This window comes from Labrus bergylta, chromosome 14 (genome assembly GCF_963930695.1).
Source record: "Labrus bergylta chromosome 14, fLabBer1.1, whole genome shotgun sequence".
NCBI classification, from domain to species: domain Eukaryota; kingdom Metazoa; phylum Chordata; class Actinopteri; order Labriformes; family Labridae; genus Labrus; species Labrus bergylta.
Genome location: NC_089208.1, coordinates 19,829,260 through 19,856,125, shown reverse-complemented (window position 1 = coordinate 19,856,125; position 26,866 = coordinate 19,829,260). Strand labels below are relative to the sequence as shown.

The following is a 26,866-nucleotide window of genomic DNA, read 5'->3' as shown; positions in this document are numbered from 1 at the left end:
TACCTTGTTTGAGATTCCTCTTGGCTTCACCAGCCTCCCCTTTGATCATCATAGTTTTAGAATGCACACTTCCTGTCCTTTGATCATCATAGTTTTAGAATGCACACTACCTGTCCTTTGATCATCATAGTAGATCGTTCTACAGAGTACAGACACATTGCCTTTGCATGCAGCACTGTGAAAGCTCATGTCACAACGCGTCAGACTACGGATCAGAAGATTCTAGGTTCGACTCCTGGATAATGTGTCTGACTACAGATCAGAAGATTCTAGGTTCGACTCCTGGCTAGCTCGTTGAGAGTTTTAACCAGTGTAAATCAGTTCTTCCTCGTACTTCTCCACAACCGAAAAGAATCAACTGACACAGTTACGTTGCATTCCAACATGTCCCTGTGGATTCTTGACAGCTATCCTGAAACCTCCTCTTGCAAGTCCACATTTCGTGAAAACAAATGTTTTCCCGGAAGGGAAACTACCCAGGACTCACCCATTGCTGGATAAAATGTGCGTGGAACTTGACTGACTTTGAGGAAGGGCTTCAGATACAAAGGCATTTGAGATTCAGTGCTGAAAACATTCTACAACAAGAAGCTGTTCTTTCGGTTCTAGGTTCAACTCCTGGCTAGCACGTTGAGAGTTTTAACAAGTGTAAATCAGTTCTTCCTCATACTTCTCCACAACCGAAAATAGTCAACTGACACAGTTACGCTGCATTCCAACATGTCCCTGTGGATTCTTGACAGCTATCTTGAAACCTCCTCTTGCAACTCCACATTTTGTGAAAACAAATGTTTTCCCGGAAGGGAAACTACCCAGGACTCACCCATTGCTGGATAAAATGTGCATGGAACTTGACTGACTTTGAGGAAGGGCTTCAGATACAAAGGCATTTGAGATTCAGTGCTGAAAACATTCTACAACAAGAAGCTGTTCTTTCGGTTCTAGGTTCAACTCCTGGCTAGCTCGTTGAGAGTTTTAACAAGTGTAAATCAGTTCTTCCTCATACTTCTCCACAACCGAAAATAGTCAACTGACACAGTTACGCTGCATTCCAACATGTCCCTGTGGATTCTTGACAGCTATCTTGAAACCTCCTCTTGCAACTCCACATTTTGTGAAAACAAATGTTTTCCCGGAAGTGCATACAGCATTGCTGGATAAACTGTGCATGGAACTTGACTGACTTTGAGGGCTTCAGATACAAAGGCATTTGAGATGCAGTGCTGAAAACATTCTACAACAAGAAGCTGTTCTTTCAGGCATTTGTGTGGCTGTGATAGTTTAGTGGTTAGTACTCTGCGTTGTGGCTGCAATAACCTCGGTTCAAATCCGGGTCATGGCACAAATGGCAAACAGAATACCTTGTTTGTGGTTCCTCTTTGCTTCACCAGCCTCTCCTTTGATCATCATAGTTTTAGAATGCACACTACCTGTCCTTTGATCATCATAGTTTTAGAATGCACACTACCTGTCCTTTGATCATCATAGTAGATCATCATAGTTTTAGAATGCACACTACCCAGGACTCACCCATTTACTTTACTGACATTTTCAACATACCGTTCTACAGAGTACAGACACATTGCCTTTGCATGCAGCACTGTGAAAGGTCATGTCACAGTGGGCTAGTGGCGCAATTTTGTGAAAACAAATGTTTTCCCGGAAGTGCATACAGCATTGCTGGATAAACTGTGCATGGAACTTGACTGACTTTGAGGAAGGGCTTCAGATACAAAGGCATTTGAGATTCAGTGCTGAAAACATTCTACAACAAGAAGCTGTTCTTTTAGGCATTTGTGTGGCTGTGATAGTATAGTGGTTAGTACTCTGCGTTGTGGCCGCAGTAACCCCGGTTCGAATCCGGGTCATGGCACAAATGGCAAACAGAATACCTTGTTTGAGATTCCTCTTGGCTTCAGCAGCCTCCCCTTTGATCATCATAGTTTTAGAATGCACACTACCTGTCCTTTGATCATCATAGTAGATCATCATAGTTTTAGAATGCACACTACCCAGGACTCACCCATTTACTTTACTGACATTTTCAACATACCGTTCTACAGAGTACAGACACATTGCCTTTGCATGCAGCACTGTGAAAGGTCATGTCACAATGTGTCTGACTACGGATCAGAAGATTCTAGGTTCGACTCCTGGATAATGCGTCTGACTACGGATCAGAAGATTCTAGGTTCAACTCCTGGCTAGCTCGTTGAGAGTTTTAACCAGTGTAAATCAGTTCTTCCTCGTACTTCTCCACAACCGGAAAGAATCAACTGACACAGTTACGCTGCATTCCAACATGTCCCTGTGGATTCTTGACAGCTATCCTGAAACCTCCTCTTGCAAGTCCACATTTCGTGAAAACAAATGTTTTCCCGGAAGGGAAACTACCCAGGACTCACCCATTGCTGGATAAAATGTGCATGGAACTTGACTGACTTTGAGGAAGGTCTTCAGATACAAATGCATTTGAGATTCAGTGCTGAAAACATTCTCCAACAAGAAGCTGTTCTTTCAGGCATTTGTGTGGCTGTGATAGTTTAGTGGTTAGTACTCTGCGTTGTGGCTGCAGTAATCCCGGTTTGAATCCGGGTCATGGCACAAATGGCAAACAGAATACCTTGTTTGAGATTCCTCTTGGCTTCACCAGCCTCCCCTTTGATCATCATAGTTTTAGAATGCACACTTCCTGTCCTTTGATCATCATAGTTTTAGAATGCACACTACCTGTCCTTTGATCATCATAGTAGATCGTTCTACAGAGTACAGACACATTGCCTTTGCATGCAGCACTGTGAAAGCTCATGTCACAACGCGTCAGACTACGGATCAGAAGATTCTAGGTTCGACTCCTGGATAATGTGTCTGACTACAGATCAGAAGATTCTAGGTTCGACTCCTGGCTAGCTCGTTGAGAGTTTTAACCAGTGTAAATCAGTTCTTCCTCGTACTTCTCCACAACCGAAAAGAATCAACTGACACAGTTACGTTGCATTCCAACATGTCCCTGTGGATTCTTGACAGCTATCCTGAAACCTCCTCTTGCAAGTCCACATTTCGTGAAAACAAATGTTTTCCCGGAAGGGAAACTACCCAGGACTCACCCATTGCTGGATAAAATGTGCGTGGAACTTGACTGACTTTGAGGAAGGGCTTCAGATACAAAGGCATTTGAGATTCAGTGCTGAAAACATTCTACAACAAGAAGCTGTTCTTTCGGTTCTAGGTTCAACTCCTGGCTAGCACGTTGAGAGTTTTAACAAGTGTAAATCAGTTCTTCCTCATACTTCTCCACAACCGAAAATAGTCAACTGACACAGTTACGCTGCATTCCAACATGTCCCTGTGGATTCTTGACAGCTATCTTGAAACCTCCTCTTGCAACTCCACATTTTGTGAAAACAAATGTTTTCCCGGAAGGGAAACTACCCAGGACTCACCCATTGCTGGATAAAATGTGCATGGAACTTGACTGACTTTGAGGAAGGGCTTCAGATACAAAGGCATTTGAGATTCAGTGCTGAAAACATTCTACAACAAGAAGCTGTTCTTTCGGTTCTAGGTTCAACTCCTGGCTAGCTCGTTGAGAGTTTTAACAAGTGTAAATCAGTTCTTCCTCATACTTCTCCACAACCGAAAATAGTCAACTGACACAGTTACGCTGCATTCCAACATGTCCCTGTGGATTCTTGACAGCTATCTTGAAACCTCCTCTTGCAACTCCACATTTTGTGAAAACAAATGTTTTCCCGGAAGTGCATACAGCATTGCTGGATAAACTGTGCATGGAACTTGACTGACTTTGAGGGCTTCAGATACAAAGGCATTTGAGATGCAGTGCTGAAAACATTCTACAACAAGAAGCTGTTCTTTCAGGCATTTGTGTGGCTGTGATAGTTTAGTGGTTAGTACTCTGCGTTGTGGCTGCAATAACCTCGGTTCAAATCCGGGTCATGGCACAAATGGCAAACAGAATACCTTGTTTGTGGTTCCTCTTTGCTTCACCAGCCTCTCCTTTGATCATCATAGTTTTAGAATGCACACTACCTGTCCTTTGATCATCATAGTTTTAGAATGCACACTACCTGTCCTTTGATCATCATAGTAGATCATCATAGTTTTAGAATGCACACTACCCAGGACTCACCCATTTACTTTACTGACATTTTCAACATACCGTTCTACAGAGTACAGACACATTGCCTTTGCATGCAGCACTGTGAAAGGTCATGTCACAGTGGGCTAGTGGCGCAATTTTGTGAAAACAAATGTTTTCCCGGAAGTGCATACAGCATTGCTGGATAAACTGTGCATGGAACTTGACTGACTTTGAGGAAGGGCTTCAGATACAAAGGCATTTGAGATTCAGTGCTGAAAACATTCTACAACAAGAAGCTGTTCTTTTAGGCATTTGTGTGGCTGTGATAGTATAGTGGTTAGTACTCTGCGTTGTGGCCGCAGTAACCCCGGTTCGAATCCGGGTCATGGCACAAATGGCAAACAGAATACCTTGTTTGAGATTCCTCTTGGCTTCAGCAGCCTCCCCTTTGATCATCATAGTTTTAGAATGCACACTACCTGTCCTTTGATCATCATAGTAGATCATCATAGTTTTAGAATGCACACTACCCAGGACTCACCCATTTACTTTACTGACATTTTCAACATACCGTTCTACAGAGTACAGACACATTGCCTTTGCATGCAGCACTGTGAAAGGTCATGTCACAATGTGTCTGACTACGGATCAGAAGATTCTAGGTTCGACTCCTGGATAATGCGTCTGACTACGGATCAGAAGATTCTAGGTTCAACTCCTGGCTAGCTCGTTGAGAGTTTTAACCAGTGTAAATCAGTTCTTCCTCGTACTTCTCCACAACCGAAAAGAATCAACTGACACAGTTACGCTGCATTCCAACATGTCCCTGTGGATTCTTGACAGCTATCCTGAAACCTCCTCTTGCAAGTCCACATTTCGTGAAAACAAATGTTTTCCCGGAAGGGAAACTACCCAGGACTCACCCATTGCTGGATAAAATGTGCGTGGAACTTGACTGACTTTGAGGAAGGGCTTCAGATACAAATGCATTTGAGATTCAGTTCTGAAAACATTCTACAACAAGAAGCTGTTCTTTCAGGCATTTGTGTGGCTGTGATAGTTTAGTGGTTAGTACTCTGCGTTGTGGCTGCAGTAACCCCGGTTTGAATCCGGGTCATAGCACAAATGGCAAACAGAATACCTTGTTTGAGATTCCTCTTGGCTTCACCAGCCTCCCCTTTGATCATCATAGTTTTAGAATGCACACTTCCTGTCAATTGATCATCATAGTTTTAGAATGCACACTACCTGTCCTTTGATCATCATAGTAGATCGTTCTACAGAGTACAGACACATTGCCTTTGCATGCAGCACTGTGAAAGGTCATGTCACAACGCGTCTGACTACAGATCAGAAGATTCTAGGTTCGACTCCTGGATAATGCGTCTGACTACGGATCAGAAGATTCTAGGTTTGACTCCTGGCTAGCTCGTTGAGAGTTTTAACCAGTGTAAATCAGTTCTTCCTCGTACTTCTCCACAACCGAAAAGAATCAACTGACACAGTTATGCTGCATTCCAACATGTCCCTGTGGATTCTTGACAGCTATCTTGAAACCTCCTCTTGCAACTCCACATTTTGTGAAAACAAATGTTTTCCTGGAAGTGCATACAGCATTGCTGGATAAACTGTGCATGGAACTTGACTGACTTTGAGGAAGGTCTTCAGATACAAATGCATTTGAGATTCAGTGCTGAAAACATTCTACAACAAGAAGCTGTTCTTTCAGGCATTTGTGTGGCTGTGATAGTTTAGTGGTTAGTACTCTGCGTTGTGGCTGCAGTAATCCCGGTTTGAATCCGGGTCATGGCACAAATGGCAAACAGAATACCTTGTTTGAGATTCCTCTTGGCTTCACCAGCCTCCCCTTTGATCATCATAGTTTTAGAATGCACACTTCCTGTCCTTTGATCATCATAGTTTTAGAATGCACACTACCTGTCCTTTGATCATCATAGTAGATCGTTCTACAGAGTACAGACACATTGCCTTTGCATGCAGCACTGTGAAAGGTCATGTCACAACGCGTCTGACTACGGATCAGAAGATTCTAGGTTCGACTCCTGGATAATGCGTCTGACTACGGATCAGAAGATTCTAGGTTCGACTCCTGGCTAACTCGTTGAGAGTTTTAACCAGTGTAAATCAGTTCTTCCTCGTACTTCTCCACAACCGAAAAGAATCAACTGACACAGTTATGCTGCATTCCAACATGTCCCTGTGGATTCTTGACAGCTATCCTGAAACCTCCTCTTGCAAGTCCACATTTCGTGAAAACAAATGTTTTCCCGGAAGGGAAACTACCCAGGACTCACCCATTGCTGGATAAAATGTGCATGGAACTTGACTGACTTTGAGGAAGGGCTTCAGATACAAATGCATTTGAGATTCAGTGCTGAAAACATTCTACAACAAGAAGCTGTTCTTTCAGGCATTTGTGTGGCTGTGATAGTTCAGTGGTTAGTACTCTGCGTTGTGGCTGCAGTAACCCCGGTTTGAATCCGGGTCATGGCACAAATGGCAAACAGAATACCTTGTTTGAGATTCCTCTTGGCTTCACCAGCCTCCCCTTTGATCATCATAGTTTTAGAATGCACACTTCCTGTCCTTTGATCATCATAGTTTTAGAATGCACACTACCTGTCCTTTGATCATCATAGTAGATCGTTCTACAGAGTACAGACACATTGCCTTTGCAGGCAGCACTGTGAAAGGTCATGTCACAATGCGTCTGACTACAGATCAGAAGATTCTAGGTTCGACTCCTGGACAATGCGTCTGACTACGGATCAGAAGATTCTAGGTTCGACTCCTGGCTAGCTCATTGAGAGTTTTAACCAGTGTAAATCAGTTCTTCCTCGTACTTCTCCACAACCGAAAAGAATCAACTGACACAGTTATGCTGCATTCCAACATGTCCCTGTGGATTCTTGACAGCTATCCTGAAACCTCCTCTTGCAAGTCCACATTTTGTGAAAACAAATGTTTTCCCAGAAGTGCATACAGCATTGCTGGATAAAATGTGCATGGAACTTGACTGACTTTGAGGAAGGGCTTCAGATACAAATGCATTTGAGATTCAGTGCTGAAAACATTCTACAACAAGAAGCTGTTCTTTCAGGCATTTGTGTGGCTGTGATAGTTTAGTGGTTAGTACTCTGCGTTGTGGCTGCAGTAACCCCGGTTTGAATCCGGGTCGTGGCACAAATGGCAAATAGAATACCTTGTTTGAGATTCCTCTTGGCTTCACCAGCCTCCCCTTTGATCATCATAGTTTTAGAATGCACACTTCCTGTCCTTTGATCATCATAGTTTTAGAATGCACACTACCTGTCCTTTGATCATCATAGTAGATCGTTCTACAGAGTACAGACACATTGCCTTTGCATGCAGCACTGTGAAAGGTCATGTCACAACGCGTCTGACTACAGATCAGAAGATTCTAGGTTCGACTCCTGGATAATGCGTCTGACTACGGATCAGAAGATTCTAGGTTCGACTCCTGGCTAGCTCGTTGAGAGTTTTAACCAGTGTAAATCAGTTCTTCCTCGTACTTCTCCACAACCGAAAAGAATCAACTGACACAGTTATGCTGCCAACATGTCCCTGTGGATTCTTGACAGCTATCCTGAAACCTCCTCTTGCAAGTCCACATTTCGTGAAAACAAATGTTTTCCCAGAAGTGCATACAGCATTGCTGGATAAAATGTGCGTAGAACTTGACTGACTTTGAGGAAGGGCTTCAGATACAAAGGCATTTGAGATTCAGTGCTGAAAACATTCTACAACAAAAAGCTGTTCTTTCGGTTCGAGGTTCAACTCCTGGCTAGCTCGTTGAGAGTTTTAACAAGTGTAAATCAGTTCTTCCTCATACTTCTCCACAACCGAAAATAGTCAACTGACACAGTTACGCTGCATTCCAACATGTCCCTGTGGATTCTTGACAGCTATCTTGAAACCTCCTCTTGCAACTCCACATTTTGTGAAAACAAATGTTTTCCCGGAAGTGCATACAGCATTGCTGGATAAACTGTGCATGGAACTTGACTGACTTTGAGGGCTTCAGATACAAAGGCATTTGAGATTCAGTGCTGAAAACATTCTACAACAAAAAGCTGTTCTTTCGGTTCGAGGTTCAACTCCTGGCTAGCTCGTTGAGAGTTTTAACAAGTGTAAATCAGTTCTTCCTCGTACTTCTCCACAACCGAAAAGAATCAACTGACACAGTTATGCTGCCAACATGTCCCTGTGGATTCTTGACAGCTATCCTGAAACCTCCTCTTGCAAGTCCACATTTCGTGAAAACAAATGTTTTCCCAGAAGTGCATACAGCATTGCTGGATAAAATGTGCGTAGAACTTGACTGACTTTGAGGAAGGGCTTCAGATACAAAGGCATTTGAGATTCAGTGCTGAAAACATTCTACAACAAAAAGCTGTTCTTTCGGTTCGAGGTTCAACTCCTGGCTAGCTCGTTGAGAGTTTTAACAAGTGTAAATCAGTTCTTCCTCATACTTCTCCACAACCGAAAATAGTCAACTGACACAGTTACGCTGCATTCCAACATGTCCCTGTGGATTCTTGACAGCTATCTTGAAACCTCCTCTTGCAACTCCACATTTTGTGAAAACAAATGTTTTCCCGGAAGTGCATACAGCATTGCTGGATAAACTGTGCATGGAACTTGACTGACTTTGAGGGCTTCAGATACAAAGGCATTTGAGATTCAGTGCTGAAAACATTCTACAACAAGAAGCTGTTCTTTCAGGCATTTGTGTGGCTGTGATAGTATAGTGGTTAGTACTCTGCGTTGTGGCCGCAGTAACCCCGCAGTAACCCCGGTCATGGCACAAATGGCAAACAGAATACCTTGTTTGTGGTTCCTCTTTGCTTCACCAGCCTCTCCTTTGATCGTCATAGTTTTAGAATGCACACTACCTGTCCTTTGATCATCATAGTTTTAGAATGCACACTACCTGTCCTTTGATCATCATAGTAGATCATCATAGTTTTAGAATGCACACTACCCAGGACTCACCCATTTACTTTACTGACATTTTCAACATACCGTTCTACAGAGTACAGACACATTGCCTGTGAAAGGTCATGTCACAGTGGGCTAGTGGCGCAATGGATAACGCGTCTGACTACGAATCAGAAGATTCTAGGTTCGACTCCTGGCTAGCTCGTTGAGAGTTTTAACCAGTGTAAATCATTTCTTCCTCGTACTTCTCCACAACCGAAAAGAATCAACTGACACAGTTACGCTGCATTCCAACATGTCCCTGTGGATTCTTGACAGCTATCCTGAAACCTCCTCTTGCAAGTCCACATTTCGTGAAAACAAATGTTTTCCCGGAAGGGAAACTACCCAGGACTCACCCATTGCTGGATAAAATGTGCATGGAACTTGACTGACTTTGAGGAATCTCAAACAAGGTATTCTGTTTGCCATTTGTGCCATGACCCGGATTCGAACCGGGGTTACTGCGGCCACAACGCAGAGTACTAACCACTATACTATCACAGCCACACAAATGCCTGAAAGAACAGCTTCTTGTTGTAGAATGTTTTCAGCACTGAATCTCAAATGCCTTTGTATCTGAAGCCCTCAAAGTCAGTCAAGTTCCATGCACAGTTTATCCAGCAATGCTGTATGCACTTCCGGGAAAACATTTGTTTTCACAAAATGTGGAGTTGCAAGAGGAGGTTTCAAGATAGCTGTCAAGAATCCACAGGGACATGTTGGAATGCAGCGTAACTGTGTCAGTTGACTATTTTCGGTTGTGGAGAAGTATGAGGAAGAACTGATTTACACTGGTTAAAACTCTCAACGAGCTAGCCAGGAGTTGAACCTAGAACCGAAAGAACAGCTTCTTGTTGTAGAATGTTTTCAGCACTGAATCTCAAATGCCTTTGTATCTGAAGCCCTTCCTCAAAGTCAGTCAAGTTCCATGCACATTTTATCCAGCAATGCTGTATGCACTTCTGGGAAAACATTTGTTTTCACGAAATGTGGACTTGCAAGAGGAGGTTTCAGGATAGCTGTCAAGAATCCACAGGGACATGTTGGCAGCATAACTGTGTCAGTTGATTCTTTTCGGTTGTGGAGAAGTACGAGGAAGAACTGATTTACACTGGTTAAAACTCTCAACGAGCTAGCCAGGAGTCGAACCTAGAATCTTCTGATCCGTAGTCAGACGCATTATCCAGGAGTCGAACCTAGAATCTTCTGATCCGTAGTCAGACGCATTGTGACATGACCTTTCACAGTGCTGCATGCAAAGGCAATGTGTCTGTACTCTGTAGAACGATCTACTATGATGATCAAAGGACAGGTAGTGTGCATTCTAAAACTATGATGATCAAAGGACAGGAAGTGTGCATTCTAAAACTATGATGATCAAAGGGGAGGCTGGTGAAGCCAAGAGGAATCTCAAACAAGGTATTCTGTTTGCCATTTGTGCCACGACCCGGATTCAAACCGGGGTTACTGCAGCCACAACGCAGAGTACTAACCACTAAACTATCACAGCCACACAAATGCCTGAAAGAACAGCTTCTTGTTGTAGAATGTTTTCAGCACTGAATCTCAAATGCATTTGTATCTGAAGCCCTTCCTCAAAGTCAGTCAAGTTCCATGCACATTTTATACAGCAATGGGTGAGTCCTGGGTAGTTTCCCTTCCGGGAAAACATTTGTTTTCACGAAATGTGGACTTGCAAGAGGAGGTTTCAGGATAGCTGTCAAGAATCCACAGGGACATGTTGGAATGCAGCGTAACTGTGTCAGTTGATTCTTTTCGGTTGTGGAGAAGTACGAGGAAGAACTGATTTACACTGGTTAAAACTCTCAACGAGCTAGCCAGGAGTCGAACCTAGAATCTTCTGATCCGTAGTCAGACGCGTTATCCATTGCGCCACTAGCCCACTGTGACATGACCTTTCACAGTGCTGCATGCAAAGGCAGTGTGTCTGTACTCTGTAGAACAGTATGTTGAAAATGTCAGTAAAGTAAATGGGTGAGTCCTGGGTAGTGTGCATTCTAAAACTATGATGATCTACTATGATGATCAAAGGACAGGAAGTGTGCATTCTAAAACTATGATGATCAAAGGGGAGGCTGGTGAAGCCAAGAGGAATCTCAAACAAGGTATTCTGTTTGCCATTTGTGCCATGACCCGGATTCAAACCAGGGTTACTGCAGCCACAACGCAGAGTACTAACCACTAAACTATCACAGCCACACAAATGCCTGAAAGAACAGCTTCTTGTTGTAGAATGTTTTCAGCACTGAATCTCAAATGCATTTGTATCTGAAGCCCTTCCTCAAAGTCAGTCAAGTTCCATGCACATTTTATCCAGCAATGGGTGAGTCCTGGGTAGTTTCCCTTCCGGGAAAACATTTGTTTTCACGAAATGTGGACTTGCAAGAGGAGGTTTCAGGATAGCTGTCAAGAATCCACAGGGACATGTTGGCAGCATAACTGTGTCAGTTGATTCTTTTCGGTTGTGGAGAAGTACGAGGAAGAACTGATTTACACTGGTTAAAACTCTCAACGAGCTAGCCAGGAGTCAAACCTAGAATCTTCTGATCCGTAGTCAGACGCATTATCCAGGAGTCGAACCTAGAATCTTATGATCTGTAGTCAGACGCGTTGTGACATGACCTTTCACAGTGCTGCATGCAAAGGCAATGTGTCTGTACTCTGTAGAACGATCTACTATGATGATCAAAGGACAGGTAGTGTGCATTCTAAAACTATGATGATCAATGGACAGGAAGTGTGCATTCTAAAACTATGATGATCAAAGGGGAGGCTGGTGAAGCCAAGAGGAATCTCAAACAAGGTATTCTGTTTGCCATTTGTGCTATGACCCGGATTCAAACCGGGGTTACTGCAGCCACAACGCAGAGTACTAACCACTAAACTATCACAGCCACACAAATGCCTGAAAGAACAGCTTCTTGTTGTAGAATGTTTTCAGCACTGAATCTAAAATGCATTTGTATCTGAAGCCCTTCCTCTTGGCTTCACCAGCCTCCCCTTTGATCATCATAGTTTTAGAATGCACACTTCCTGTCCATTGATCATCATAGTTTTAGAATGCACACTACCTGTCCTTTGATCATCATAGTAGATCGTTCTACAGAGTACAGACACATTGCCTGTGAAAGGTCATGTCACAGTGGGCTAGTGGCGCAATGGATAACGCGTCTGACTACGAATCAGAAGATTCTAGGTTCGACTCCTGGCTAGCTCGTTGAGAGTTTTAACCAGTGTAAATCATTTCTTCCTCGTACTTCTCCACAACCGAAAAGAATCAACTGACACAGTTACGCTGCATTCCAACATGTCCCTGTGGATTCTTGACAGCTATCCTGAAACCTCCTCTTGCAAGTCCACATTTCGTGAAAACAAATGTTTTCCCGGAAGGGAAACTACCCAGGACTCACCCATTGCTGGATAAAATGTGCATGGAACTTGACTGACTTTGAGGAAGGGCTTCAGATACAAATGCATTTGAGATTCAGTGCTGAAAACATTCTACAACAAGAAGCTGTTCTTTCAGGCATTTGTGTGGCTGTGATAGTTTAGTGGTTAGTACTCTGCGTTGTGGCTGCAGTAACCCCGGTTTGAATCCGGGTCGTGGCACAAATGGCAAACAGAATACCTTGTTTGAGATTCCTCTTGGCTTCACCAGCCTCCCCTTTGATCATCATAGTTTTAGAATGCACACTTCCTGTCCTTTGATCATCATAGTTTTAGAATGCACACTACCTGTCCTTTGATCATCATAGTAGATCGTTCTACAGAGTACAGACACATTGCCTTTGCATGCAGCACTGTGAAAGGTCATGTCACAATGCGTCTGACTACGGATCAGAAGATTCTAGGTTCGACTCCTGGATAATGCGTCTGACTACGGATCAGAAGATTCTAGGTTCGACTCCTGGCTAGCTCGTTGAGAGTTTTAACCAGTGTAAATCAGTTCTTCCTCGTACTTCTCCACAACCGAAAAGAATCAACTGACACAGTTATGCTGCCAACATGTCCCTGTGGATTCTTGACAGCTATCCTGAAACCTCCTCTTGCAAGTCCACATTTCGTGAAAACAAATGTTTTCCCAGAAGTGCATACAGCATTGCTGGATAAAATGTGCATGGAACTTGACTGACTTTGAGGAAGGGCTTCAGATACAAAGGCATTTGAGATTCAGTGCTGAAAACATTCTACAACAAGAAGCTGTTCTTTCGGTTCTAGGTTCAACTCCTGGCTAGCTCGTTGAGAGTTTTAACAAGTGTAAATCAGTTCTTCCTCATACTTCTCCACAACCGAAAATAGTCAACTGACACAGTTACGCTGCATTCCAACATGTCCCTGTGGATTCTTGACAGCTATCTTGAAACCTCCTCTTGCAACTCCACATTTTGTGAAAACAAATGTTTTCCCGGAAGTGCATACAGCATTGCTGGATAAACTGTGCATGGAACTTGACTGACTTTGAGGGCTTCAGATACAAAGGCAGTTGAGATTCAGTGCTGAAAACATTCTACAACAAGAAGCTGTTCTTTCAGGCATTTGTGTGGCTGTGATAGTATAGTGGTTAGTACTCTGCGTTGTGGCCGCAGTAACCCCGGTTCGAATCCGGGTCATGGCACAAATGGCAAACAGAATACCTTGTTTGAGATTCCTCTTGGCTTCACCAGCCTCCCCTTTGATCATTATAGTTTTAGAATGCACACTTCCTGTCCATTGATCATCATAGTTTTAGAATGCACACTACCTGTCCTTTGATCATCATAGTAGATCGTTCTACAGAGTACAGACACATTGCCTGTGAAAGGTCATGTCACAGTGGGCTAGTGGCGCAATGGATAACGCATCTGACTACGAATCAGAAGATTCTAGGTTCGACTCCTGGCTAGCTCGTTGAGAGTTTTAACCAGTGTAAATCATTTCTTCCTCGTACTTCTCCACAACCGAAAAGAATCAACTGACACAGTTACGCTGCATTCCAACATGTCCCTGTGGATTCTTGACAGCTATCCTGAAACCTCCTCTTGCAAGTCCACATTTCGTGAAAACAAATGTTTTCCCGGAAGGGAAACTACCCAGGACTCACCCATTGCTGGATAAAATGTGCATGGAACTTGACTGACTTTGAGGAAGGGCTTCAGATACAAATGCATTTGAGATTCAGTGCTGAAAACATTCTACAACAAGAAGCTGTTCTTTCAGGCATTTGTGTGGCTGTGATAGTTTAGTGGTTAGTACTCTGCGTTGTGGCTGCAGTAACCCCGGTTTGAATCCGGGTCATAGCACAAATGGCAAACAGAATACCTTGTTTGAGATTCCTCTTGGCTTCACCAGCCTCCCCTTTGATCATCATAGTTTTAGAATGCACACTTCCTGTCCATTGATCATCATAGTTTTAGAATGCACACTACCTGTCCTTTGATCATCATAGTAGATCGTTCTACAGAGTACAGACACATTGCCTTTGCATGCAGCACTGTGAAAGGTCATGTCACAACGCGTCTGACTACAGATCAGAAGATTCTAGGTTCGACTCCTGGATAATGCGTCTGACTACGGATCAGAAGATTCTAGGTTCGACTCCTGGCTAGCTCGTTGAGAGTTTTAACCAGTGTAAATCAGTTCTTCCTCGTACTTCTCCACAACCGAAAAGAATCAACTGACACAGTTACGCTGCATTCCAACATGTCCCTGTGGATTCTTGACAGCTATCCTGAAACCTCCTCTTGCAAGTCCACATTTCGTGAAAACAAATGTTTTCCCAGAAGTGCATACAGCATTGCTGGATAAAATGTGCATGGAACTTGACTGACTTTGAGGAAGGGCTTCAGATACAAAGGCATTTGAGATTCAGTGCTGAAAACATTCTACAACAAGAAGCTGTTCTTTCGGTTCTAGGTTCAACTCCTGGCTAGCTCGTTGAGAGTTTTAACAAGTGTAAATCAGTTCTTCCTCATACTTCTCCACAACCGAAAATAGTCAACTGACACAGTTACGCTGCATTCCAACATGTCCCTGTGGATTCTTGACAGCTATCTTGAAACCTCCTCTTGCAACTCCACATTTTGTGAAAACAAATGTTTTCCCGGAAGTGCATACAGCATTGCTGGATAAACTGTGCATGGAACTTGACTGACTTTGAGGGCTTCAGATACAAAGGCATTTGAGATTCAGTGCTGAAAACATTCTACAACAAGAAGCTGTTCTTTCAGGCATTTGTGTGGCTGTGATAGTATAGTGGTTAGTACTCTGCGTTGTGGCCGCAGTAACCCCGGTTCGAATCCGGGTCATGGCACAAATGGCAAACAGAATACCTTGTTTGTGGTTCCTCTTTGCTTCACCAGCCTCTCCTTTGATCATCATAGTTTTAGAATGCACACTACCTGTCCTTTGATCATCATAGTTTTAGAATGCACACTACCTGTCCTTTGATCATCATAGTAGATCATCATAGTTTTAGAATGCACACTACCCAGGACTCACCCATTTACTTTACTGACATTTTCAACATACCGTTCTACAGAGTACAGACACATTGCCTGTGAAAGGTCATGTCACAGTGGGCTAGTGGCGCAATGGATAACGCGTCTGACTACGAATCAGAAGATTCTAGGTTCGACTCCTGGCTAGCTCGTTGAGAGTTTTAACCAGTGTAAATCATTTCTTCCTCGTACTTCTCCACAACCGAAAAGAATCAACTGACACAGTTACACTGCATTCCAACATGTCCCTGTGGATTCTTGACAGCTATCCTGAAACCTCCTCTTGCAAGTCCACATTTCGTGAAAACAAATGTTTTCCCGGAAGGGAAACTACCCAGGACTCACCCATTGCTGGATAAAATGTGCATGGAACTTGACTGACTTTGAGGAAGGGCTTCAGATACAAATGCATTTTAGATTCAGTGCTGAAAACATTCTACAACAAGAAGCTGTTCTTTCAGGCATTTGTGTGGCTGTGATAGTTTAGTGGGTAGTACTCTGCGTTGTGGCTGCAGTAACCCCGGTTTGAATCCGGGTCATAGCACAAATGGCAAACAGAATACCTTGTTTGAGATTCCTCTTGGCTTCACCAGCCTCCCCTTTGATCATCATAGTTTTAGAATGCACACTTCCTGTCCATTGATCATCATAGTTTTAGAATGCACACTACCTGTCCTTTGATCATCATAGTAGATCGTTCTACAGAGTACAGACACATTGCCTTTGCATGCAGCACTGTGAAAGGTCATGTCACAACGCGTCTGACTACAGATCAGAAGATTCTAGGTTCGACTCCTGGATAATGCGTCTGACTACGGATCAGAAGATTCTAGGTTCGACTCCTGGCTAGCTCGTTGAGAGTTTTAACCAGTGTAAATCAGTTCTTCCTCGTACTTCTCCACAACCGAAAAGAATCAACTGACACAGTTATGCTGCCAACATGTCCCTGTGGATTCTTGACAGCTATCCTGAAACCTCCTCTTGCAAGTCCACATTTCGTGAAAACAAATGTTTTCCCGGAAGGGAAACTACCCAGGACTCACCCATTGCTGGATAAAATGTGCATGGAACTTGACTGACTTTGAGGAAGGGCTTCAGATACAAATGCATTTGAGATTCAGTGCTGAAAACATTCTACAACAAGAAGCTGTTCTTTCAGGCATTTGTGTGGCTGTGATAGTTTAGTGGTTAGTACTCTGCGTTGTGGCTGCAGTAACCCTGGTTTGAATCCGGGTCATGGCACAAATGGCAAACAGAATACCTTATTTGAGATTCCTCTTGGCTTCACCAGCCTCCCCTTTGATCATCATAGTTTTAGAATGCACACTTCCTGTCCTTTGATCATCATAGTTTTAGAATGCACACTACCTGTCCTTTGATCATCATAGTAGATCGTTCTACAGAGTACAGACACATTGCCTTTGCATGCAGCACTGTGAAAGGTCATGTCACAATGCGTCTGACTACGGATCAGAAGATTCTAGGTTCGACTCCTGGATAATGCGTCTGACTACGGATCAGAAGATTCTAGGTTCGACTCCTGGCTAGCTCGTTGAGAGTTTTAACCAGTGTAAATCAGTTCTTCCTCGTACTTCTCCACAACCGAAAAGAATCAACTGACACAGTTATGCTGCCAACATGTCCCTGTGGATTCTTGACAGCTATCCTGAAACCTCCTCTTGCAAGTCCACATTTCGTGAAAACAAATGTTTTCCCAGAAGTGCATACAGCATTGCTGGATAAAATGTGCATGGAACTTGACTGACTTTGAGGAAGGGCTTCAGATACAAAGGCATTTGAGATTCAGTGCTGAAAACATTCTACAACAAGAAGCTGTTCTTTCGGTTCTAGGTTCAACTCCTGGCTAGCTCGTTGAGAGTTTTAACAAGTGTAAATCAGTTCTTCCTCATACTTCTCCACAACCGAAAAGAATCAACTGACACAGTTACGCTGCATTCCAACATGTCCCTGTGGATTCTTGACAGCTATCTTGAAACCTCCTCTTGCAACTCCACATTTTGTGAAAACAAATGTTTTCCCGGAAGTGCATACAGCATTGCTGGATAAACTGTGCATGGAACTTGACTGACTTTGAGGGCTTCAGATACAAAGGCATTTGAGATTCAGTGCTGAAAACATTCTACAACAAGAAGCTGTTCTTTCAGGCATTTGTGTGGCTGTGATAGTATAGTGGTTAGTACTCTGCGTTGTGGCCGCAGTAACCCCGGTTCGAATCCGGGTCATGGCACAAATGGCAAACAGAATACCTTGTTTGTGGTTCCTCTTTGCTTCACCAGCCTCTCCTTTGATCATCATAGTTTTAGAATGCACACTACCTGTCCTTTGATCATCATAGTAGATCATCATAGTTTTAGAATGCACACTACCCAGGACTCACCCATTTACTTTACTGACATTTTCAACATACCGTTCTACAGAGTACAGACACATTGCCTTTGCATGCAGCACTGTGAAAGGTCATGTCACAGTGGGCTAGTGGCGCAATGGATAACGTGTCTGACTACGGATCAGAAGATTCTAGGTTCGACTCCTGGCTAGCTCGTTGAGAGTTTTAACCAGTGTAAATCAGTTCTTCCTCGTACTTCTCCACAACCGAAAAGAATCAACTGACACAGTTACGCTGCATTCCAACATGTCCCTGTGGATTCTTGACAGCTATCCTGAAACCTCCTCTTGCAACTCCACATTTTGTGAAAACAAATGTTTTCCCGGAAGTGCATACAGCATTGCTGGATAAACTGTGCATGGAACTTGACTGACTTTGAGGGCTTCATATACAAAGGCATTTGAGATTCAGTGCTGAAAACATTCTACAACAAGAAGCTGTTCTTTCAGACATTTGTGTCGCTGTGATAGTATAGTGGTTAGTACTCTGCGTTGTGGCCGCAGTAACTCCGGGTCATGGCACAAATGGCAAACAGAATACCTTGTTTGAGATTCCTCTTGGCTTCACCAGCCTCCCCTTTGATCATCATAGTTTTAGAATGCACACTACCTGTCCTTTGATCATCATAGTAGATCATCATAGTTTTAGAATGCACACTACCCAGGACTCACCCATTTACTTTACTGACATTTTCAACATACCGTTCTACAGAGTACAGACACATTGCCTTTGCATGCAGCACTGTGAAAGGTCATGTCACAGTGGGCTAGTGGCGCAATGGATAACGTGTCTGACTACGGATCAGAAGATTCTAGGTTCGACTCCTGGCTAGCTCGTTGAGAGTTTTAACCAGTGTAAATCAGTTCTTCCTCGTACTTCTCCACAACCGAAAAGAATCAACTGACACAGTTACGCTGCATTCCAACATGTCCCTGTGGACAACGCGTCTGACTACAGATCAGAAGATTCTAGGTTCGACTCCTGGATAATGCGTCTGACTACGGATCAGAAGATTCTAGGTTCGACTCCTGGCTAGCTCGTTGAGAGTTTTAACCAGTGTAAATCAGTTCTTCCTCGTACTTCTCCACAACCGAAAAGAATCAACTGACACAGATATGCTGCATTCCAACATGTCCCTGTGGATTCTTGACAGCTATCCTGAAACCTCCTCTTGCAAGTCCACATTTTGTGAAAACAAATGTTTTCCCAGAAGTGCATACAGCATTGCTGGATAAAATGTGCGTGGAACTTGACTGACTTTGAGGAAGGGCTTCAGATACAAAGGCATTTGAGATTCAGTGCTGAAAACATTCTACAACAAGAAGCTGTTCTTTCGGTTCTAGGTTCAACTCCTGGCTAGCTCGTTGAGAGTTTTAACAAGTGTAAATCAGTTCTTCCTCATACTTCTCCACAACCGAAAATAGTCAACTGACACAGTTACGCTGCATTCCAACATGTCCCTGTGGATTCTTGACAGCTATCTTGAAACCTCCTCTTGCAACTCCACATTTTGTGAAAACAAATGTTTTCCCGGAAGTGCATACAGCATTGCTGGATAAACTGTGCATGGAACTTGACTGACTTTGAGGGCTTCAGATACAAAGGCATTTGAGATGCAGTGCTGAAAACATTCTACAACAAGAAGCTGTTCTTTCAGGCATTTGTGTGGCTGTGATAGTATAGTGGTTAGTACTCTGCGTTGTGGCCGCAGTAACCCCGGTTCGAATCCGGGTCATGGCACAAATGGCAAACAGAATACCTTGTTTGAGATTCCTCTTGGCTTCACCAGCCTCCCCTTTGATCATCATAGTTTTAGAATGCACACTACCTGTCCTTTGATCATCATAGTAGATCATCATAGTTTTAGAATGCACACTACCCAGGACTCACCCATTTACTTTACTGACATTTTCAACATACCGTTCTACAGAGTACAGACACATTGCCTTTGCATGCAGCACTGTGAAAGGTCATGTCACAGTGGGCTAGTGGCGCAATGGAAAACGTGTCTGACTACGGATCAGAAGATTCTAGGTTCGACTCCTGGCTAGCTCGTTGAGAGTTTTAACCAGTGTAAATCAGTTCTTCCTCGTACTTCTCCACAACCGAAAAGAATCAACTGACACAGTTACGCTGCATTCCAACATGTCCCTGTGGATTCTTGACAGCTATCCTGAAACCTCCTCTTGCAAGTCCACATTTCGTGAAAACAAATGTTTTCCCGGAAGGGAAACTACCCAGGACTCACCCATTGCTGGATAAAATGTGCATGGAACTTGACTGACTTTGAGGAAGGTCTTCAGATACAAATGCATTTGAGATTCAGTGCTGAAAACATTCTACAACAAGAAGCTGTTCTTTCAGGCATTTGTGTGGCTGTGATAGTTTAGTGGTTAGTACTCTGCGTTGTGGCCGCAGTAACCCCGGTTCAAATCCTGGTCATGGCACAAATGGCAAACAGAATACCTTGTTTGTGGTTCCTCTTTGCTTCACCAGCCTCTCCTTTGATCATCATAGTTTTAGAATGCACACTACCTGTCCTTTGATCATCATAGTTTTAGAATGCACACTACCTGTCCTTTGATCATCATAGTAGATCATCATAGTTTTAGAATGCACACTACCCAGGACTCACCCATTTACTTTACTGACATTTTCAACATACCGTTCTACAGAGTACAGACACATTGCCTTTGCATGCAGCACTGTGAAAGATCATGTCACGGTGGGCTAGTGGCGCAATGGATAACGCGTCTGACTACGGATCAGAAGATTCTAGGTTCAACTCCTGGCTAGCTCGTTGAGAGTTTTAACCAGTGTAAATCAGTTCTTCCTCGTACTTCTCCACAACCGAAAAGAATCAACTGACACAGTTACGCTGCATTCGAACATGTCCCTGTGGATTCTTGACAGCTATCCTGAAAGCTCCTCTTGCAAGTCCACATTTCGTGAAAACAAATGTTTTCCCGGAAGGGAAACTACCCAGGACTCACCCATTGCTGGATAAAATGTGCATGGAACTTGACTGACTTTGAGGAAGGTCTTCAGATACAAATGCATTTGAGATTCAGTGCTGAAAACATTCTACAACAAGAAGCTGTTCTTTCAGGCATTTGTGTGGCTGTGATAGTTTAGTGGTTAGTACTCTGCGTTGTGGCTGCAGTAATCCCGGTTTGAATCTGGGTCATGGCACAAATGGCAAACAGAATAGCTTGTTTGAGATTCCTCTTGGCTTCACCAGCCTCCCCTTTGATCATCATAGTTTTAGAATGCACACTTCCTGTCCTTTGATCATCATAGTTTTAGAATGCACACTACCTGTCCTTTGATCATCATAGTAGATCGTTCTACAGAGTACAGACACATTGCCTTTGCATGCAGCACTGTGAAAGCTCATGTCACAACGCGTCGGACTACAGATCAGAAGATTCTAGGTTCGACTCCTGGATAATGCGTCTGACTACGGATCAGAAGATTCTAGGTTCGACTCCTGGCTAGCTCGTTGAGAGTTTTAACCAGTGTAAATCAGTTCTTCCTCGTACTTCTCCACAACCGAAAAGAATCAACTGACACAGTTACGCTGCATTCCAACATGTCCCTGTGGATTCTTGACAGCTATCCTGAAACCTCCTCTTGCAAGTCCACATTTCGTGAAAACAAATGTTTTCCCTGAAGGGAAACTACCCAGGACTCACCCATTGCTGGATAAAATGTGCATGGAACTTGACTGACTTTGAGGAAGGTCTTCAGATACAAATGCATTTGAGATTCAGTGCTGAAAACATTCTACAACAAGAAGCTGAATCCGGGTCATAGCACAAATGGCAAACAGAATACCTTGTTTGAGATTCCTCTTGGCTTCACCAGCCTCCCCTTTGATCATCATAGTTTTAGAATGCACACTTCCTGTCCATTGATCATCATAGTTTTAGAATGCACACTACCTGTCCTTTGATCATCATAGTAGATCGTTCTACAGAGTACAGACACATTGCCTTTGCATGCAGCACTGTGAAAGGTCATGTCACAACGCGTCTGACTACAGATCAGAAGATTCTAGGTTCGACTCCTGGATAATGCGTCTGACTACGGATCAGAAGATTCTAGGTTCGACTCCTGGCTAGCTCGTTGAGAGTTTTAACCAGTGTAAATCAGTTCTTCCTCGTACTTCTCCACAACCGAAAAGAATCAACTGACACAGTTACGCTGCATTCCAACATGTCCCTGTGGATTCTTGACAGCTATCCTGAAACCTCCTCTTGCAAGTCCACATTTCGTGAAAACAAATGTTTTCCCAGAAGTGCATACAGCATTGCTGGATAAAATGTGCATGGAACTTGACTGACTTTGAGGAAGGGCTTCAGATACAAAGGCATTTGAGATTCAGTGCTGAAAACATTCTACAACAAGAAGCTGTTCTTTCGGTTCTAGGTTCAACTCCTGGCTAGCTCGTTGAGAGTTTTAACAAGTGTAAATCAGTTCTTCCTCATACTTCTCCACAACCGAAAATAGTCAACTGACACAGTTACGCTGCATTCCAACATGTCCCTGTGGATTCTTGACAGCTATCTTGAAACCTCCTCTTGCAACTCCACATTTTGTGAAAACAAATGTTTTCCCGGAAGTGCATACAGCATTGCTGGATAAACTGTGCATGGAACTTGACTGACTTTGAGGGCTTCAGATACAAAGGCATTTGAGATTCAGTGCTGAAAACATTCTACAACAAGAAGCTGTTCTTTCAGGCATTTGTGTGGCTGTGATAGTATAGTGGTTAGTACTCTGCGTTGTGGCCGCAGTAACCCCGGTTCGAATCCGGGTCATGGCACAAATGGCAAACAGAATACCTTGTTTGTGGTTCCTCTTTGCTTCACCAGCCTCTCCTTTGATCATCATAGTTTTAGAATGCACACTACCTGTCCTTTGATCATCATAGTTTTAGAATGCACACTACCTGTCCTTTGATCATCATAGTAGATCATCATAGTTTTAGAATGCACACTACCCAGGACTCACCCATTTACTTTACTGACATTTTCAACATACCGTTCTACAGAGTACAGACACATTGCCTGTGAAAGGTCATGTCACAGTGGGCTAGTGGCGCAATGGATAACGCGTCTGACTACGAATCAGAAGATTCTAGGTTCGACTCCTGGCTAGCTCGTTGAGAGTTTTAACCAGTGTAAATCATTTCTTCCTCGTACTTCTCCACAACCGAAAAGAATCAACTGACACAGTTACACTGCATTCCAACATGTCCCTGTGGATTCTTGACAGCTATCCTGAAACCTCCTCTTGCAAGTCCACATTTCGTGAAAACAAATGTTTTCCCGGAAGGGAAACTACCCAGGACTCACCCATTGCTGGATAAAATGTGCATGGAACTTGACTGACTTTGAGGAAGGGCTTCAGATACAAATGCATTTTAGATTCAGTGCTGAAAACATTCTACAACAAGAAGCTGTTCTTTCAGGCATTTGTGTGGCTGTGATAGTTTAGTGGGTAGTACTCTGCGTTGTGGCTGCAGTAACCCCGGTTTGAATCCGGGTCATAGCACAAATGGCAAACAGAATACCTTGTTTGAGATTCCTCTTGGCTTCACCAGCCTCCCCTTTGATCATCATAGTTTTAGAATGCACACTTCCTGTCCATTGATCATCATAGTTTTAGAATGCACACTACCTGTCCTTTGATCATCATAGTAGATCGTTCTACAGAGTACAGACACATTGCCTTTGCATGCAGCACTGTGAAAGGTCATGTCACAACGCGTCTGACTACAGATCAGAAGATTCTAGGTTCGACTCCTGGATAATGCGTCTGACTACGGATCAGAAGATTCTAGGTTCGACTCCTGGCTAGCTCGTTGAGAGTTTTAACCAGTGTAAATCAGTTCTTCCTCGTACTTCTCCACAACCGAAAAGAATCAACTGACACAGTTATGCTGCCAACATGTCCCTGTGGATTCTTGACAGCTATCCTGAAACCTCCTCTTGCAAGTCCACATTTCGTGAAAACAAATGTTTTCCCGGAAGGGAAACTACCCAGGACTCACCCATTGCTGGATAAAATGTGCATGGAACTTGACTGACTTTGAGGAAGGGCTTCAGATACAAATGCATTTGAGATTCAGTGCTGAAAACATTCTACAACAAGAAGCTGTTCTTTCAGGCATTTGTGTGGCTGTGATAGTTTAGTGGTTAGTACTCTGCGTTGTGGCTGCAGTAACCCTGGTTTGAATCCGGGTCATGGCACAAATGGCAAACAGAATACCTTGTTTGAGATTCCTCTTGGCTTCACCAGCCTCCCCTTTGATCATCATAGTTTTAGAATGCACACTTCCTGTCCTTTGATCATCATAGTTTTAGAATGCACACTACCTGTCCTTTGATCATCATAGTAGATCGTTCTACAGAGTACAGACACATTGCCTTTGCATGCAGCACTGTGAAAGGTCATGTCACAATGCGTCTGACTACGGATCAGAAGATTCTAGGTTCGACTCCTGGATAATGCGTCTGACTACGGATCAGAAGATTCTAGGTTCGACTCCTGGCTAGCTCGTTGAGAGTTTTAACCAGTGTAAATCAGTTCTTCCTCGTACTTCTCCACAACCGAAAAGAATCAACTGACACAGTTATGCTGCCAACATGTCCCGGTGGATTCTTGACAGCTATCCTGAAACCTCCTCTTGCAAGTCCACATTTCGTGAAAACAAATGTTTTCCCAGAAGTGCATACAGCATTGCTGGATAAAATGTGCATGGAACTTGACTGACTTTGAGGAAGGGCTTCAGATACAAAGGCATTTGAGATTCAGTGCTGAAAACATTCTACAACAAGAAGCTGTTCTTTCGGTTCTAGGTTCAACTCCTGGCTAGCTCGTTGAGAGTTTTAACAAGTGTAAATCAGTTCTTCCTCATACTTCTCCACAACCGAAAATAGTCAACTGACACAGTTACGCTGCATTCCAACATGTCCCTGTGGATTCTTGACAGCTATCTTGAAACCTCCTCTTGCAACTCCACATTTTGTGAAAACAAATGTTTTCCCGGAAGTGCATACAGCATTGCTGGATAAACTGTGCATGGAACTTGACTGACTTTGAGGGCTTCAGATACAAAGGCATTTGAGATTCAGTGCTGAAAACATTCTACAACAAGAAGCTGTTCTTTCAGGCATTTGTGTGGCTGTGATAGTATAGTGGTTAGTACTCTGCGTTGTGGCCGCAGTAACCCCGGTTCGAATCCGGGTCATGGCACAAATGGCAAACAGAATACCTTGTTTGTGGTTCCTCTTTGCTTCACCAGCCTCTCCTTTGATCATCATAGTTTTAGAATGCACACTACCTGTCCTTTGATCATCATAGTAGATCATCATAGTTTTAGAATGCACACTACCCAGGACTCACCCATTTACTTTACTGACATTTTCAACATACCGTTCTACAGAGTACAGACACATTGCCTTTGCATGCAGCACTGTGAAAGGTCATGTCACAGTGGGCTAGTGGCGCAATGGATAACGTGTCTGACTACGGATCAGAAGATTCTAGGTTCGACTCCTGGCTAGCTCGTTGAGAGTTTTAACCAGTGTAAATCAGTTCTTCCTCGTACTTCTCCACAACCGAAAAGAATCAACTGACACAGTTACGCTGCATTCCAACATGTCCCTGTGGATTCTTGACAGCTATCCTGAAACCTCCTCTTGCAACTCCACATTTTGTGAAAACAAATGTTTTCCCAGAAGTGCATACAGCATTGCTGGATAAACTGTGCATGGAACTTGACTGACTTTGAGGGCTTCATATACAAAGGCATTTGAGATTCAGTGCTGAAAACATTCTACAACAAGAAGCTGTTCTTTCAGACATTTGTGTCGCTGTGATAGTATAGTGGTTAGTACTCTGCGTTGTGGCCGCAGTAACTCCGGGTCATGGCACAAATGGCAAACAGAATACCTTGTTTGAGATTCCTCTTGGCTTCACCAGCCTCCCCTTTGATCATCATAGTTTTAGAATGCACACTACCTGTCCTTTGATCATCATAGTAGATCATCATAGTTTTAGAATGCACACTACCCAGGACTCACCCATTTACTTTACTGACATTTTCAACATACCGTTCTACAGAGTACAGACACATTGCCTTTGCATGCAGCACTGTGAAAGGTCATGTCACAGTGGGCTAGTGGCGCAATGGATAACGTGTCTGACTACGGATCAGAAGATTCTAGGTTCGACTCCTGGCTAGCTCGTTGAGAGTTTTAACCAGTGTAAATCAGTTCTTCCTCGTACTTCTCCACAACCGAAAAGAATCAACTGACACAGTTACGCTGCATTCCAACATGTCCCTGTGGACAACGCGTCTGACTACAGATCAGAAGATTCTAGGTTCGACTCCTGGATAATGCGTCTGACTACGGATCAGAAGATTCTAGGTTCGACTCCTGGCTAGCTCGTTGAGAGTTTTAACCAGTGTAAATCAGTTCTTCCTCGTACTTCTCCACAACCGAAAAGAATCAACTGACACAGATATGCTGCATTCCAACATGTCCCTGTGGATTCTTGACAGCTATCCTGAAACCTCCTCTTGCAAGTCCACATTTTGTGAAAACAAATGTTTTCCCAGAAGTGCATACAGCATTGCTGGATAAAATGTGCGTGGAACTTGACTGACTTTGAGGAAGGGCTTCAGATACAAAGGCATTTGAGATTCAGTGCTGAAAACATTCTACAACAAGAAGCTGTTCTTTCGGTTCTAGGTTCAACTCCTGGCTAGCTCGTTGAGAGTTTTAACAAGTGTAAATCAGTTCTTCCTCATACTTCTCCACA

General features: G+C 43.4%; 21 non-coding genes across 21 annotated transcripts; 19 read left to right on the top strand and 2 right to left on the bottom strand.

Moving 5' to 3' along the window:
* Positions 1–1,801: 1,801 nt before the first annotated feature.
* trnah-gug (transfer RNA histidin (anticodon GUG)) lies at positions 1,802–1,873 on the top strand. Its single transcript has one exon. It is a non-coding gene; the product is annotated as a tRNA-His (tRNA).
* Positions 1,874–4,421: 2,548 nt separating this feature from the next.
* trnah-gug (transfer RNA histidin (anticodon GUG)) lies at positions 4,422–4,493 on the top strand. Its single transcript has one exon. It is a non-coding gene; the product is annotated as a tRNA-His (tRNA).
* Positions 4,494–9,217: 4,724 nt separating this feature from the next.
* On the top strand, positions 9,218–9,290 carry trnar-acg (transfer RNA arginine (anticodon ACG)). The gene has a single exon. It is a non-coding gene; the product is annotated as a tRNA-Arg (tRNA).
* A 269-nt stretch (positions 9,291–9,559) lies between these two features.
* Positions 9,560–9,631, bottom strand: trnah-gug (transfer RNA histidin (anticodon GUG)). Its single transcript has one exon. It is a non-coding gene; the product is annotated as a tRNA-His (tRNA).
* Positions 9,632–10,957: 1,326 nt separating this feature from the next.
* trnar-acg (transfer RNA arginine (anticodon ACG)) lies at positions 10,958–11,030 on the bottom strand. The gene has a single exon. It is a non-coding gene; the product is annotated as a tRNA-Arg (tRNA).
* A 1,262-nt stretch (positions 11,031–12,292) lies between these two features.
* Positions 12,293–12,365, top strand: trnar-acg (transfer RNA arginine (anticodon ACG)). Its single transcript has one exon. It is a non-coding gene; the product is annotated as a tRNA-Arg (tRNA).
* Positions 12,366–13,691: 1,326 nt separating this feature from the next.
* trnah-gug (transfer RNA histidin (anticodon GUG)) lies at positions 13,692–13,763 on the top strand. The gene has a single exon. It is a non-coding gene; the product is annotated as a tRNA-His (tRNA).
* A 199-nt stretch (positions 13,764–13,962) lies between these two features.
* On the top strand, positions 13,963–14,035 carry trnar-acg (transfer RNA arginine (anticodon ACG)). Its single transcript has one exon. It is a non-coding gene; the product is annotated as a tRNA-Arg (tRNA).
* A 1,330-nt stretch (positions 14,036–15,365) lies between these two features.
* Positions 15,366–15,437, top strand: trnah-gug (transfer RNA histidin (anticodon GUG)). The gene has a single exon. It is a non-coding gene; the product is annotated as a tRNA-His (tRNA).
* Positions 15,438–15,703: 266 nt separating this feature from the next.
* Positions 15,704–15,776, top strand: trnar-acg (transfer RNA arginine (anticodon ACG)). The gene has a single exon. It is a non-coding gene; the product is annotated as a tRNA-Arg (tRNA).
* Positions 15,777–17,800: 2,024 nt separating this feature from the next.
* trnah-gug (transfer RNA histidin (anticodon GUG)) lies at positions 17,801–17,872 on the top strand. The gene has a single exon. It is a non-coding gene; the product is annotated as a tRNA-His (tRNA).
* A 242-nt stretch (positions 17,873–18,114) lies between these two features.
* trnar-acg (transfer RNA arginine (anticodon ACG)) lies at positions 18,115–18,187 on the top strand. The gene has a single exon. It is a non-coding gene; the product is annotated as a tRNA-Arg (tRNA).
* Positions 18,188–18,794: 607 nt separating this feature from the next.
* trnar-acg (transfer RNA arginine (anticodon ACG)) lies at positions 18,795–18,867 on the top strand. Its single transcript has one exon. It is a non-coding gene; the product is annotated as a tRNA-Arg (tRNA).
* An 832-nt stretch (positions 18,868–19,699) lies between these two features.
* Positions 19,700–19,771, top strand: trnah-gug (transfer RNA histidin (anticodon GUG)). Its single transcript has one exon. It is a non-coding gene; the product is annotated as a tRNA-His (tRNA).
* A 242-nt stretch (positions 19,772–20,013) lies between these two features.
* Positions 20,014–20,086, top strand: trnar-acg (transfer RNA arginine (anticodon ACG)). Its single transcript has one exon. It is a non-coding gene; the product is annotated as a tRNA-Arg (tRNA).
* A 672-nt stretch (positions 20,087–20,758) lies between these two features.
* On the top strand, positions 20,759–20,831 carry trnar-acg (transfer RNA arginine (anticodon ACG)). Its single transcript has one exon. It is a non-coding gene; the product is annotated as a tRNA-Arg (tRNA).
* A 1,956-nt stretch (positions 20,832–22,787) lies between these two features.
* trnah-gug (transfer RNA histidin (anticodon GUG)) lies at positions 22,788–22,859 on the top strand. Its single transcript has one exon. It is a non-coding gene; the product is annotated as a tRNA-His (tRNA).
* Positions 22,860–23,125: 266 nt separating this feature from the next.
* trnar-acg (transfer RNA arginine (anticodon ACG)) lies at positions 23,126–23,198 on the top strand. Its single transcript has one exon. It is a non-coding gene; the product is annotated as a tRNA-Arg (tRNA).
* A 2,024-nt stretch (positions 23,199–25,222) lies between these two features.
* On the top strand, positions 25,223–25,294 carry trnah-gug (transfer RNA histidin (anticodon GUG)). Its single transcript has one exon. It is a non-coding gene; the product is annotated as a tRNA-His (tRNA).
* Positions 25,295–25,536: 242 nt separating this feature from the next.
* Positions 25,537–25,609, top strand: trnar-acg (transfer RNA arginine (anticodon ACG)). Its single transcript has one exon. It is a non-coding gene; the product is annotated as a tRNA-Arg (tRNA).
* Positions 25,610–26,216: 607 nt separating this feature from the next.
* Positions 26,217–26,289, top strand: trnar-acg (transfer RNA arginine (anticodon ACG)). Its single transcript has one exon. It is a non-coding gene; the product is annotated as a tRNA-Arg (tRNA).
* Positions 26,290–26,866: the final 577 nt, after the last annotated feature.